The following is a 15,474-nucleotide window of genomic DNA, read 5'->3' on the forward strand; positions in this document are numbered from 1 at the left end:
TTCCTCATACACACAAAACAAACAACTTAAAAATTGAAATCAGCTTTTAGTCTCCACGGTGGTGATTTTAATATCTTAATTGGATGACCAGGTGGAGAATGGATGTGGAATTGGGAGTATGGAAATCCCTGTGGCTCCTGGCTTTAGGTGATATCCTACAATGATATAATGATTCACTTGTTCAGGAATGGTAACAGTGAATAGGCTGCTTCTCTTGGAATGTGTCACAGGATGGGGTTCTGGTAACCTTGGAGGTGTTAGTGTCTCAGCCCTCTAGCCTACCTGGCAGACCCACCCTCTCCTGAGCCAGGAACATGCTGCCGCTGGCACCATGCCCCATCCGTACCCAGCACTGACCACAGAGCAGAAGAAGGAGCTCTCTGACAGCTCTCACCGAATTGTGCTGCAGGCAGGGGCATCCTGAATACAGATGAGGCCAATGCAAACGGTGCCAAGCAGGTGCAGTCCTTTGGCACTGAGAATAGGTGCTCCTGCTGTCACCTGCTGCTGACTCCTGATGACTGTGTGAAACCCTGCACTCGAGCTGATCCTCTTTCACAAGACACTATACCAAAAGGCAGGTGATGGGCATCCCTTCCTCCAAGTTATCAAATCCAAGAGCAGTGTTGCGGGCATTAAGGTAGATAAGGGTATGATGTCCCTGAAGGAACCAATGGCAAGAACCCAAGGACTTGGCTATATGGCTGTACCCAGGATAATAAGGATAGAGTTGACTTGGCCAATTGGTGTTGTGTCCTAAAGATTCAGAAACAAATTCCTTCAGTCCTTGCCATTACGGAAAATGCCAATGTTCTGGCCCATTATACCAGCATCTGCCAACAGAATGATATTGTACCCATTGTGAAGCCTGAAAATCCTCCCTGATGGAGACCATGAATTGAATCTCTGTCAGTATGTAACTGAGAAGGTCCTGGATTCTGTCTACAAGGCTCTGATTGACCACCATGCCTATCTGGAAGGCACATTCTTGAAACCCAACATGGTCACCCTTGTCATGCTTGCAACTAGAAATTTTCCGATGAGGAGATTGTCATAGCAACTGTCACAGCACTTTGTTACACTGTGCTTCCTGCTGTCTCTTGGTCACTCTCCAGTCTGGAGGGCAGAGTGAGGAAGACATCCTCAACCTCAGTGATATCAGTAAGTCCCCCTCTGCTGAAGCCATGGGCCTTGACTTTCTCCTATGTCTGAGCCTTGAAGGCCTCTGCTCTTAAGGCTGGGGCAGGAAGGAGAACATGAAAGCTTCCAAGGAGGAGTACATCATGTGATCCCTGGGCAGTGGCCTGGCCAACAGCCTCACTTGTCAAGGAAAGTGTACCACTGCCTACCCACTTACTAAGGAAGAGGGGGCCTGAAGGATCTTTCCCATCACTCTTGCTGCCCTCATGACTGGGGTGTGGTGTTGTCTGTGAATGCTAATTCTGCTGTCTCCTCTATGTCACTGCCAATAAAGAACTATTTAAGGGGACAAAGAAAAAGAAAACTATAGTTATAAAACTCAAGTATATAAATTCAAATTAAAACAGCATCACCTGCAAAATACTATACCCAAATTTAACCTGAAGGTTTATCTAAGTGCTTCTCCTATCTAACTGTTGAATAAAGTATTTATAAAAGTACATACTATATAAACCAATGTATAGAAAGAAATTTAACCTAAAAATTACAGAAACACATAGGAAACAAAAGGACTGTGAAGATAGAAAAGAATGGAAGAGGACAAAAAGAAGAAAATGCTTTATTGAAAAGAGATGAACTCATTCATCAGAGATGCTGCTTTTTCCAGTAGATGGGAAATTATTCAGAAATCCATGACTGGACAATGTGCAGAGAATAAGTCATTGAATGCTGGACTCTAAATGGTTGTCTTCACTACACCCTTTACTTCACTGCTCAAGGTTCTATTCAGTAGAAGGGAAAGAAAGATTTAAGAGCCAGAGGGTGGAGGGTGGCTTCAAGAAAACAGTGTTCTCCAGGCACAATACAGTAGGTGCACACATGAACTCCCAGGGAGTTACAGTCCACACAATACCTGTGCAATCTCAGGACAGATAAAAATTTCATTATGGAGAGAGGGAGCTTGGCAATAAGTCTCATCAGTAGCCAAGGGGCTATTGGCAGTTGAAGTTTTCTTCAGTGGAGTAAAAGGGGATCTGTCAACCACACTGCATAGCAAGCTCCAAGTTCAGGAGTATTCAGCTAACACAGCTCCATGTTGATCTTTATTTGTTCATCTGATTTTTAAAAGCAAGACAGAATATGGAGTTTTGTGGATGGAAAGTAGGGAAGAAAAAATAATTTCAAAAGAAAAAACTTTGTCTTTGATTATAAATACTGTCCCCATCCATCATTTATTTAAAACTATAACTTCCTGAGATTTTTGTGACAATTTTTCTTCCCTGGTGTAATGCTTATTTAAACATGCTACCTTAAAAAAAACATATGGATGATATTTTCACAATGTTCTTGTTCTTCAGGCTTTTTTCTTAGCAATGTACAGTCTCAGCCCTTACCTAGTCAGTAACACTTCTGCTAATGAATTGCACTTAAATGTAATCCTTCTCCTTAAAAAAAAAATCAAAAGAAATGAGTTTAAGTAAGACTCTAAAACCCGTATTTGCTGAGTGTTTTGTCTGATATACAAGAATGTGGACCCTGCTCATGCTTAATGGGCTTTAGTCAAACTGTATCTGCAGGAAGCAGTTGTTCAGTTGGTTGTGCTGGGCTGCAGCACCTGACTGGATTTTTCTAAACAGGGTTTTGTTTAGAGAAGCAGAAAGTCCCGGGTTTTCTTGGGGATTGTTTTTTGAAGGGATGAGGTAGCAACTCTGAGGTGGGAGAATTTAAGAGAGGGAATGAATCTAAGTTGGGAAAGAGAAACCTCTTTTCAAGGCAGAGCAGCTAGCACCACACCACTCCTGGCATTGAACACAGTATTAATGTGTTAGGATTCTCTGGCCCTGTCTTTTGGTTTTGTTTACCCTTGATTATTGGCAGTGGAAGGATAAGCAATGTTAACAGGGAGACCTTCACAGTAGTCAGATGTCACACTCCAGAGTGTGGAAAGCAAATCATCACTTAAATGCCCCAAAACAAAAATCTGTTGACAAACAGGTGCAACCAGAATGAAATCCCCAAGTTACCAATGTCTCCACTCCAGGAAAATGCTTTCCTCCACTTTCAGTAGGTAGCTGCACCTTAGCAGTCACAAGGGTAACGAACAATAAATATGTAGGAATTATTTCTTTCAGTGAAGATACAGTGTTAAAACATTTTCAACATGTTGGTTTCATTTCCTGTTATTTGAAATAATAATCCCAGAAGAGACCCCCAAATAAGGGACACACACACACACACACACACACACACACACACACACACACACACACGGGAGTGCAGTTGTCATTTTCTTCATTTTATACAAGGACAGGGAGGCAGAGAGGTGTTTAACAGCACAGTGAATGATTAAGTGAATTACTGCTTATATGCTTGTACAAATCATCTCCAGAGACCAAACTCGAGCATCAAAGCAGGCTTGCAATAGGTGCATTTAAAATGGAAATATGTGGACTAAAATACTCTACCAGCACAGAAATATAAAATAAGTTGAAAATACTCATCAGCTTGAGAGAAAAGTATGTTTTATTTAGAGATTAAGCATCATGGGAGGGTAAAAATCCTAAGCAACGTAGAATAGGTTAATTCCAATTTACATGTATTTATAAAGCTTACATAAACTATATTTATGAATATTGGAATGACTGACTTATGCATGTATTTAAAATCACACAAAAGTATACTAATTGAAAAATAATAATCTCAGAGTTCTCTGTCTGTGGGTGTGTATGTGTGTATGACAAGTCACCTGACCTAGACCTGATTTTGAAATTGTTGAAATATTTACTGAAAAATGCAATTTCCACAAAATCTCAGAATTTACTTGTTATTGCAAAAACGTAGGAACTCAAGATTATCTACTTTCTTCTTTGACTCTGCCAGAACACAGTCAAAAGAATGACCCATGGTGAACAACATCTTGGAGAACTGGGAGAGAGGATCCAGGAAAAAAGGCAGAGGCCCTTTTACCACAAGTCCATTTTGTTCCCTGGATTGTTCTTCGGTGTGATTTTGTGCCTCCTGTGTTAAATATTTACATTCAGTTTATAAGATATGTTTATTCTTGTTTGATGTCAAAACACAGCTACAGGATCTAATCTGGTGGAACTATATGTTGAGTGTGTGAATCTGGACATAGCCTCTGCCTTGTTTTTGTGTGCTTTACCAGGTATAATCTACAGTACATGCCAGGCAATTGCGTTTAAATTGGTCTGTTCTGAGAAAGTTCTGGGAAAGGGCTTTGTTAATAGTAAGGATGTGCTTACTGGCACTAATTGACATATTTTTCTGATCCTTGTTTTTCTGAACTCAACGAACCTTCCTTAGATCATCACTTTCTTTGTCACATTCTTATATAAAAATACACACAAAACTGAAGTAAGATTGTCTACTGCATTAGACTGTAGTCTGCCCCATTCTTTCAGGTCCTCAGATCCCAAGTCTCATAGACACAGATCTGCACAGATGGACAAAAGTCAGCAGATTTTGTAGGAGACACCATGTTGTTTAAAAAAAGTCATAGTGGATCTGTTCATTCCGAAGGACATTGATGGAGTTCTCTTTTTGTTCTTAGGCTACAAGATTGACTTATAGTTCACCATGGGCCCATGTCCTTTCTCCTGGAAGAAACTAATTCAGGTCTCACAATTCTGTGTGACATAGCAATTGGATTTCAACTGTGGTTTCTCATGAACATTGTTCATGTTAATTTATTAAACTATTATTTTAATTTAATTTAATAATAGTTTAATAATAGTTTAAATTATTAAACTATTATTTTTGAGATAATAATGTAATTATATCATTTCCACCTTCCCTTCCTCCAAACACTCCCATATATATCTCCTTGCCTTTTTTCACATTCTTGACCCCTTTTCCAATAATTGTTTTTGTTATTATATGCATATATTTTAATTTAATTTTATTTTATTTTAGAATACAATTCAGTTCTACATATTACCTTGTTCTCCCCCCTCCCACATCCCTCCCCTTCCCCCAAGTCCACCCCCTTTTCCCACCTCCTCCAGGGCAAAGCCTCCCCTGAGGACTGAGATCAACCTGGTAGACTCAGTCCAGGCAGGTCCAGTCCCCTCCTCCCAGGCTGAGCCAAGCGACCCTGCATAAGCCCCAGGTTTCAAACAGCCAACTCATGCAATGAGCACAGGACCCGGTCCCACTGCCTGGATGCCTTCCAAACAGATCAAGCCAATCGACTGTCTCACCCATTCAGAGGGCCTGATCCAGTTGGGGGCCCCTCAGCCATTGGTTCATAGTTCATGTGTTTCCATTGGTTTGGCTATTTGTCCCTGTGCTTTATCCAACCTTGGTCTCAATAATTCTTGCTCATATATCCAGAATATATAAGGAACTCAAGAAATTAGACATCAAAATGCCCAACCGTCCAATTAAGAAATGGGCTATAGAACTAAACAGAGAATTCAACAGAGGAAACTCAAATGGCTGAAAGACATTTAAGGAATTGCTCAACATCTCTAATCATCAGGAAAATGCAAATCAAAGAACTCTGAGATACCACCGTATGCCTGTCAGAATGGCTAAGATCAAAAACACTGAAGACACCTTATGCTGGAGAGGATGTGGAGCTAGGGGAATTCTCCACTGCTGGTGGGAATGCAAGCTTGTACAACCACTTTGGAAATCAATATATATTTCTAATATACCTGCTTAGTCTGTATATCAGTACTTGTATGTGTGTTTTCTGGGCTGCTCACATAGTTGTTTGGTTTTTTTTTTTTAAGGTAGAAAGCAAAAGAAAAAAAGAAGAAGGAGGAGGAGGAGGAGGAGAAGGAGAAGTATTCACATCTTAGCAATAACAAGCCCTTACATCTAAAGTATTATAATTGCTTTGGGCTCTCAAGAATCAGAATTTAGCTGCCTGTCCTGAGAAAAGAAAGAACCTTCCATAGAGAGACTAAAGAAATTGCTTGATCAACATTTGTAATCCATGGAGGAAAACAATACAGGGGGTCATACAAACGAGAAGTCAGTGAGAGCCTTCAAGAGACTACTGAAAACTGAGCATGGCAAATATGAACACTACCTACCATGGAATGCACACTCCATGTGATTAATACAGCAGTTTATCCACATAGTAGACCACCGGGCCTCCACTTGCACTGGGACCATGGTGGCCATGCAGTGCTACCAGCTGCTGTTCTCAGGAATGTGAAGTTGCCCCAACTCTTGACAACTTTCAAAGCCCCATTCAAAAGGACCATTTGCAAAGGATATCTCTCTGTATGTTTCCCCCTCTCCTCCCTATTAAATTTGAAGTACTTTATAATGCCTTAAAAACCTTGTGGAAAGGAATATGACAGCAGATGGTTTTGTTGATACAAGTTTTTGAGTAAAAACTTCTGTGACATTTTCTGTAGATGTAAGCTGCTCTTTGCAAATCCAGAGCTATCTAGAAGGCCTAGGAACTGGGCTACACATTAAACTGAAAATTGTTCTCAGAACATCCAAAGAGGACTTAAGAGAAAGCTTAGAGTATGACATGAAGCCACAGAAAGCTGCACTCTTGGCAGAAAAGGAAGAAAGAGGGAAAAGAAGAACTACCAGCACGTAAAAGACAGCTGTCTGATGGGATTCTCCTTCTCTATGTGTTAAAACCCACAAGTCATGAAAGAAGTAGTGCCACATCTTCCCCCAGGGCAAACCCAGAAATGTACTGTGCTTAGGAAAACAAACAGACAACAAAAAAAGCAAAAATGCTTTATGTGCAGGAAAGAGATGGGAAACTTTCCTGGATTAAAAGAGAGAGGATGAGGAGGAGAAGGGGGGAGGGGGAGGAGAAGGAGGAGGAGGAATAGGAGGAGGAGGAAGAGGAGGAGGAGGAGGAGGAGGAGGAGGAGAAGAAGAAGGAGGAGGAGGAGGAGGAGGAGGAGGAGGAGGAGGAGGAGGAGGAGGAGGAGAAGAAAATAGATGATACCTTGTCAGTATTCTAGAATCCTTGAAGATTACCAGGAGGATAATTTCTTACAAGAAATATAGTTTAGCTGCCACAAGAAGAGAACAGATTATTGAGGAAATATGAACAGGGCTCACTGATAACAGCATGTGCCCAGGATTGAGGCTTTGTTCGCCTCCCAAGTAGCCCACTGTAGCATAGGAGTCACCAAGTAGCAATCAACAATCAACGATCCACAGAGGGACAATGTGTAGATATAGGGGCTTTTTTGGTGTGAAACTGTCATGTGAAAACCATTAGCTAAATGCAAATACTTGTCATGTCTAGCTATTATCCAAGTGCAAGCTAAGCTAGAGAACTATGACGAATGTGGTACATGTCAGGTCAAGGATACCAGCTTCAAAACTCAAACCCAGTTCAACTACTGACAGCCTAGGGTCTACTTATACATCAATGTGCAGTGGGTAGCCATTCCAGCTTTGATCCGGAAGTTCCAACCCCCGTTGAGACCTGAGATCTGGATGAGCCAGCACACTCTCTGTTCCTGGACCCTAGACGGTAGAGGTTGACCAAGCAGAACTCCAGAGAACACCACTGGACTGCAATACACCTTCCCCAGACCCCGCGACCTAACTATTGCTTCATTTGTAAGTTACCCACTAAATAAATCTTCCTTTTAACTATGTGGAGTGGCCTTAATAATTTCACCAATATCAGTGGCCAAATTCTTACCACAAAGGAAGCTATGCTGATATCAGAGGCTAAAGGTGGTTTATAAGAATCTTTATACTTAAGATATGGGGTAAAGGAATATTTCAGAGACATGGACTCAAAGAAACAAAATAATCACAAATGTATATTCAACAAAAAAAGCTTCAGAAGAGATGATAAAATGAAATTTGGCAGAATCAAAAAATATTAAAAATTTCCAAACAGTTTTCACTAACTGATACTATTGTACAAACATAAAGTCAAAACTATACATGATATGAAATATTTATGAGGGAATATAAGTATACAGACACAGATTCAACTTCTAATAGGAACCTAAATATTTCAAATCAACATCTAAAATGGTTGCCAAGTAATGGGAAAACAAAATATAATCATTTAGGAAAAAGTCCAATATATTTATTACAGAAGTTTTTGGATAAATATTGTAGCTGAATGTTTTCTCTGGTCCTGCCCAGCCTCACAGACCCCACAGCCACTTAAAAAATAATCACTCAGAAGCTTATATTAATTAAAACTTCTAGGCCATTAGCTCAGGCCTACTACTGACTAGCTCTTATATTTAAACTCAGCCCATTTCAGTTAATCTATATGTTGCCACACGTTCCATGGCTTTACCTGTGTGCCATTACATCCTGCTTCCTGAACAGTGGGCTGGCATCTCCTGACTAAGCCTTCCACTTCCCAGAATTCTCTCCGCTTATCCTGCTGATACTATACTTCCTGCCTAGCTACTGGCCAATCAGCATTTTATTAATCAATCAATCAGAGCAATACATTCCCAGCATACAAACAGACATCCCCAGCAGAACATTAATGGAAATGACCTATTCCAACAAAAGCACTTTGCTATGCTAACATCTTAGGGACCTGGAGAAGTTTCAGAGATGAGAGTACTTGCTGAGTAAGCAGGAAGACTTGGGTTCTGATCTTCAGCACCTTGCTTGATAGTACATGAGTTCAATCCAAGCACTGGCACACAGACACAAGTTTGCTGGCCAGCCAATCTAGCCAATCAATAACTCTAATTTCAGTGAAAAAAAAAACCCATCTCATAAATATAAGGTAAAAAGTGACATAGGAAGACACTCAACATCAACGTCTGGTCTACACAGGTGCACACACACACACAAGTCCAGATATCACATACACACAAATCAAATGCCAGTCAGTAGTTGGATTCCTATGCTACTCAACATGGTATGAAGTGAACCATTCTAAGTCAAAAGGTATAGTTGACTTTCTAAAACATTTTAGGTATATATTATATGAGACTAGATAGAATCTAAGAAGTAAATTTTATTTTGGCTGACCAGAATCATAAACCATTTGTCTTTCAGAGGGCCAGTTTACTGGAATGATTACAAGTGTCCAGAGTATTTTAAATGGTTGAGTCTTTCCTTTGGCCAATAGTTACACAAGTATATTTCTTGTCAAAATTCATGAATATTAATATTTTTATGTGTTTGTTTTTCTTGTACATAAAATGTTTCTCAATAATTTAAGTCTTAGATTTAGATATTACAATACAATTTGTGGATCAATATTTCATTTTAAAACTGAAAAAATATACAGTAATTAGTCAAAAGTGAGACATGTAGATTAAACAAGATAAACTACACAATTATCATTCATATTATATATATGGTGTATTTATATTTATAGGCTTACATAAGTTGAACCATCCTTGTCTTTCTGAAATGAAGCCTCCTTGATCATAATGTAAAATGTTATTTCTTTTTTTCTTCCTTTCTTCCTTCCTTTCTTTCTTTCTTTCTTTCTTTCTTTCTTTCTTTCTTTCTTTCTTCCTTCCTTCCTTCCTTCCTTCCTTCCTTCCTTCCTTCCTTCCATCTTTCCTTCCTTCCCTCTCTCCCTCCTCCTCTTTCTTTTCATTCTCCTCCTCCTCCTTTTCTCCTTCCCCTTCCCTCCTCCTCCTTCTCCTCCTTCTTTTCTCCTTTTTCTTTTCTTGTTCTTGTTCTTTTTGTTCTTGTTGTTGTTGTTGTTGTTGTTGTTGTTCTTCTTCTTCTTCTTCTTCTTCTTCTTCTTCTTCTTCTTCTTCTTCTTCTTCTTCTTCTTCTTCTTCTTTCAGCTTAAATGTTTATTAAGGGATCAAGTCTTTCTTGATAGCATCCTTCATCATAGCTATCAGAATATCAGCTCAGCTCCTCTACTTCCTCTTGGCATAAATTTTTGACCTGACCCTCTTCTTCATGAACTTGAGCTCACATTTGTTTATGGATACCTTGAAAGCTCATGGCATGTGACTTATAGGGAGAGGTCACATATCTCCCAGATCGTGTTCTGTATGAACTTGTTGTGTTTTTGAGACACCTGTGGCTCTAGCCATGTCTCAGCTTGCTGAACTTCTTAACTACTTTGTGGCCCCTGTTAAGGCCTACAGGCATGGAGTACAGGCAGAGACATGGCTGCCACTCTCTGATAGTAGCCTGACAGGAACAATGGTTGTATCAGCAATTTCAAGATTACCTTGTATGGGGCTTGGTTGGTTGGTAATGAGTTATGGGTGGTGATTATGAGATATTTTTGTATAGATTTGTTTTATTTGTGTGTTTAGTGAAGTGTGGTAGATTGAATTCTTCAGCACCTATTGGGATAATCTGGTTTCTGTAACTCTTCTTAGATGAATATCTACATGAAGTTCAGTCTCAAGGACTATGAATCTTGGTGTTGGTTATCAAATAAATTTCTTTAGTGATCTCATATTCTTTAAGTGGCAACAGGATGAAAAGCAGGGCTATACCCTAAGTAACACAGGGACCAAACAGAGTTAAAATTTTGTTCATCTCAGGTTCTATGAGCCTTCATCATTAAAATAAGTAATTGTATGATTCTTCTGGAGACGACATACCAAACTTCAGATACATTAAATTCAGTCTAAGACCAGGGGATTAAAGTAATCTATGATAACACATAAATATATCCTCTGGGTCTTTCTTTGAGCTGAATACCACCAACATAAGAAGCAAGCAACCACATAGATTTCAGATTCCACTAGAACCAATGCCCATCTCTCAAGAAATTCTGGAAAGAGTAGAGCAGAATAATGGGCCATGTGTGGTGGTATTGTGTTCCCAAATGTGCATGCTGATAAACTTATCTGGGGTCAGAGACTGAATAGCCACAATATTAAACATAGAGGATAGGCACTGGTAGCACATACCTTTAATCCTAGCATTCAAGAGGCAGAAATCCATGTGTTCCAGGTTACATCCAGGCATGGTGACACATGCCTTTAATCTCAGGGAATGAGCCTTTAATCCCAGGGAGTGGTGAGAGAAGGCAGAAAGATATGTAAGGCGTGAGGACCAGGAACTAGAAGCATTTGGCTGGTTAAGCATTTGGCTGGTTAAGCTTTTAGGTTTCGAGCAGCAGTTCAGCTGAGAGCCATTGGGATGAGGACACAGAATCTTCCAGTCTGAGGAAACAAGACCAGCTGAGAAGTTGGCCAGGTGAGGTTAGCTGTGGCTTGTTCTGTCTCTCTGATCTTCCAGTTCACACCAATACTTGGCTCCAGGTTTGCTTTATTAATAAAGCTACAGCCATGCAGTGACCTGTGAGGTCACTGTGATACAGATTTGTTCATCTAGGTCTTTCTGGTCCCTCTGAAGTAAGAGGCATCATTGTTTGGTGCTTGGATCATGTTGAATTAAAAAATTACTCTCTTACCAAAATTCTTAATGTCTTTATACTAACAAAGTGGAATAACGGTAAAAGGAGACTGTTGCACTTAATTTATTACTTGAAATCCACTTGGACATTTGCATTGCCATTCATTAGGGTCTCCAAGTTCTGAGAAATTAAGAAAGACCTGAAGAACATAGCAATAAAAATAAAACCTGTTATATTTGAAGCATCATTATAGTAATTATTCTCTTTTAAAGTAGGAATATGATTGAGAAGTGCTTGCATTGAAAAGGATTCACTTATTATTTTAATGATGATAACTATATTCTAGGATGGAGGAGGTCAAGTTTCCACATTATCTGCCAGAGGCAAAGTGAATGATAGTGGTCATTATGATGGACAGAAGGTCTGAACTGCTAATTAGAATGGTCTGACCCAGGGAGGCCTTTCACAGCAGCAAGTGCGTTGCCAAGTGCTCTGTGGAAATATTAACTAAATGATACTAGCTATCCTATGTAATGTGCACTGAACAATAGTAATCTAGTTCTAAGGAACAGAAATCTAACTTGAGACGACCACAAAATAGAGATATATTGGCCCTAAGTTCTCTGGAGTTGAATCAACAGAGAATCTCCGAGTCCACAGGAAAGCGAAACAAATTACAGATGAGAATTAAGAAAATAATCTTTTCACAATACTTCAAAAAGCAAACTTTGTTGGTATGACAATTTTTTTGATTTATAGTACCTGGAAATATATGAAGACAGATTTACATTGGTGAATCCAATTCATTCTTCAGAAATGAAAAATTAAGTACTAATTGAAAACATTTTTTAACTATAAGTAAAATAATATGCAAATACTAGTGCTTTACATTTATTTTGCTCCTTTGAAACTACTTAGAAAATAGCATTAGTGTGGGGTAGCTACACAGAAATGGCTGGTTGGTCCACATCTCTTCAGTTTTAAATGTCAGCGTTTGTAGTATTTCTGCTTCACTTCCTGGTACAGATGAAACATCATGAGTTTGGAATGTAGAGAGATGCTGACCTATTATATCTCTCTTTCAGCTAGAAATGCCTTTTCCCCCAGAAACATTCATGGAACTGTGTACTTGACTTGCTGTTTATAATTCTACCATTAGCCCTGTATTCTTTCTAAACTACAATGGAGAAAGAAGAAGATAAACTCTCAAACATTTAATTTTGCAAATAAATTCTTTGGAAACCAAGATTGGATATAAAACTAGAATGTCTGTTATATATGCTTACTATGTTTATATCATAGTTGCTCATTAACTGAGTACCAGCTTATGTGGGCTTGTTTTCAGTGCAGTAATGTCCAGAATCTCCGTATAAAAGAAATGACATTGAACCTGTACTACAGTAGTACAAAGGTGAGAAGTAAAGAACATAAAGCCACTGGTGACTTTTCTCACCACATCTAGAATTGCATTTTAATATAAGTTGCCTTGGAAGGCACCTGGTTAACAGTCACTATTTTTGTTCACCACATTTTTTTTTTGTTTGTTTGTTTGTTTGTTTTTGGTTTTTCGAGACAGGGTTTCTCTGTGTAGCTTTGCGCCTTTCCTGGAACTCACTTGATAGCCCAGGTTGGCCTCGAACTCACAGAGATCCGCCTGGCTCTGCCTCCCGAGTGCTGGGATTAAAGGCGTGCGCCACCACTGCTCGGCTTTGTTTTGTTTTTTTTATTTGGCTTTTTTTTTTTTTTTTGGCCAATGTCTCTATCATTTTTTCCTTCAGGCTGATAACAGCAAAATTACTTAACATGTGGAAATACATGTACCATCCAGCAAAATGCTTTCTTGCAACATAAGCATACTCTCATCACTACATACTGATATATTAAAATATTTTTTTGCTTGGTCATTATTTTTCAATAATTGTGTTTTACTTAAAGACATTCTGTGTGGTGTGAATGAGATGTCCCTCATATTCTCAGCGTTGAAATGCTTGCTTCCCCGTGGATAGCCCTGTTGGGTACCTTAGAAGTTGCAATGATGCTGAAGGAAGTATGTTGTTGTGGGAGGGCTTTGAGGTTTCAAAAGACCCCTGCCATTTTGAGTTTCCCTACCTGCTTTCCACTTCTCATTTAAGAAGTGAATGCCCAGGTTGCTGTTTCAGCTACCATGGCTGCCTGCTGCCAGGTGTCCCCACCAAGATGGACTCATAGCTCTGGAATTAGAAGCAAGATAAACTCTTGCCTTAGTCATGGTGTTTTATTACAGCAATAGAAAAGGAACTAACATGAATGCTTTCAAAATGTTTGACAATACATAAACATATAGAAAGTTTTATGGCTGCATTTGCCCCATATTACCCTCTCTTATCCTATTCTCAACTCTTGCTGAATTTCTAATTCCCAACTACCACTCTGGGACCTCCATGTTTGTTGTTATGTTTTTTCTATTGTTTTGTTTGGATCACCTCTTAGGCACATCTCTTGTGTGTTCAGGATTGTTACTCATAATTCATGGACAACAGACAGTGATTCATATCTTCTCCTCATCCTTTAGCCTTTGTAGCCTTAAGAGGTCTTCCAGTGTTGTTCTCTGAACTTTGCTGATGGTGATACAGCTATTCCATTTAGGGCTGAGCACCCAAAAGCCACTTACACTCTGACCAATTATGAATCTCTACGTTAGTTATTTTTCTCTCCAAAAGAATCTTCTCTACAAATCTTCAAAGGAATGTTATTAGTATATAAGTAGGAATATAAAATTTTAGGAAGAGATTTTAGTATGTAATCACATAACAAAGCATCAAAAGTACATTGCCCTGTCAGGCCTTGGTTCTCCCCAGATATTGGCCTTTTACCAGATTCACAGCACTAAGCATATGTTTACCACAATAGAACAGGTCAGAAAGCAATTGGTTACACCTATAACAGTCATGCCACTACTACAGTAATGAATGCATCTTACCTGCCACTTTGTCATCTTTTAATGTAGACAACAGAAAAATAGCATTGATGATTTTTCTTCCCCAGAAGCTTCTTCAGATATTTCCAGCATTATAAATGCCACTTACCAGGAAGTAAAGCTTCTATCTCAGTTCAATCTTGATTTCTTTGCGTGTCATATCTAATGCACATGGTTGTTTTCAGCACAACTGTCTTACCATCTTGTTCCATAACCAAGAATAATGTGAAAAGCCTGCATTGTTTTGAGGGTTTCTCAGACTCATGAGGAAATGATTCATAAGAAGTTATCCTACACCTGCCACTGTGATTTTTGTGTAAAAGTCTATGATTTCTGGGAAGAATATTATCAACTCAAACAGAATACTTATGTTCATACCAGTTTAAAATTTTGTATTTAATTTACTTAACAAAAAATAATTACTACAAATACCTACATCAATTCTCTAATATTGCAAGTACTACTTATCAGCTGCTGGGGTTTTTCTTTCATTAAGACTTAATTCTTCCATTTCTCTATTAAAATAATCATTACAGAATTATTGCCTTGATGGAAATATAATCAATAACAATTAATAGTAAAGTTTGATATCATGGAATGACAATAATCTCTATTCACTTGTTGGTATTTTGAAAATAAGTAGATGACAAACTAAATTAAAGTTTTTTTTTTATCAAACGAAAGGCAAGACTTTTGTCTCTGTTCCAGTTTCCAAAAATAGTTAAATGAATAAGGAAATAAATATTTAATATTTGTTCAATGCACAAAACACAACTTAGGTTCAGTCTAAAAAAATAATAATGTATGGAGTTAACTCCTACTCTGAATGCTACTAAATAAAATGCTATGTAAATGCATCACTTAAGAGTGGCATCCAGCCAGGCAATGGTGATGCACACCTTTAATTCCAGAACTTCAGAGACAGAGGCAGGTGGGTCCCTGAGTTTGAAGCCAGCCTGGGCTACAGGGTGAGTTCCAGGATAGTCAAGGCTACACAGAGAAACCTTGTCTTAAAAAATAAAAACAAAAACAAACACAAAGAAAAAAAAGAGTGACATCCCACTGCTAGTTAGAGAATTAAAGCCCT

The 15,474-nt window shown here is 38.8% G+C and overlaps 1 pseudogene; it reads left to right on the forward strand.

Annotated features, from left to right (window-relative positions):
• Positions 1–331: 331 nt before the first annotated feature.
• Positions 332–1,289, forward strand: LOC102915058 (fructose-bisphosphate aldolase A pseudogene; annotated as a pseudogene).
• Positions 1,290–15,474: the final 14,185 nt, after the last annotated feature.

Source organism: Peromyscus maniculatus, chromosome 15 (assembly GCF_049852395.1).
Source record: "Peromyscus maniculatus bairdii isolate BWxNUB_F1_BW_parent chromosome 15, HU_Pman_BW_mat_3.1, whole genome shotgun sequence".
In the NCBI taxonomy this organism is placed as follows: domain Eukaryota; kingdom Metazoa; phylum Chordata; class Mammalia; order Rodentia; family Cricetidae; genus Peromyscus; species Peromyscus maniculatus.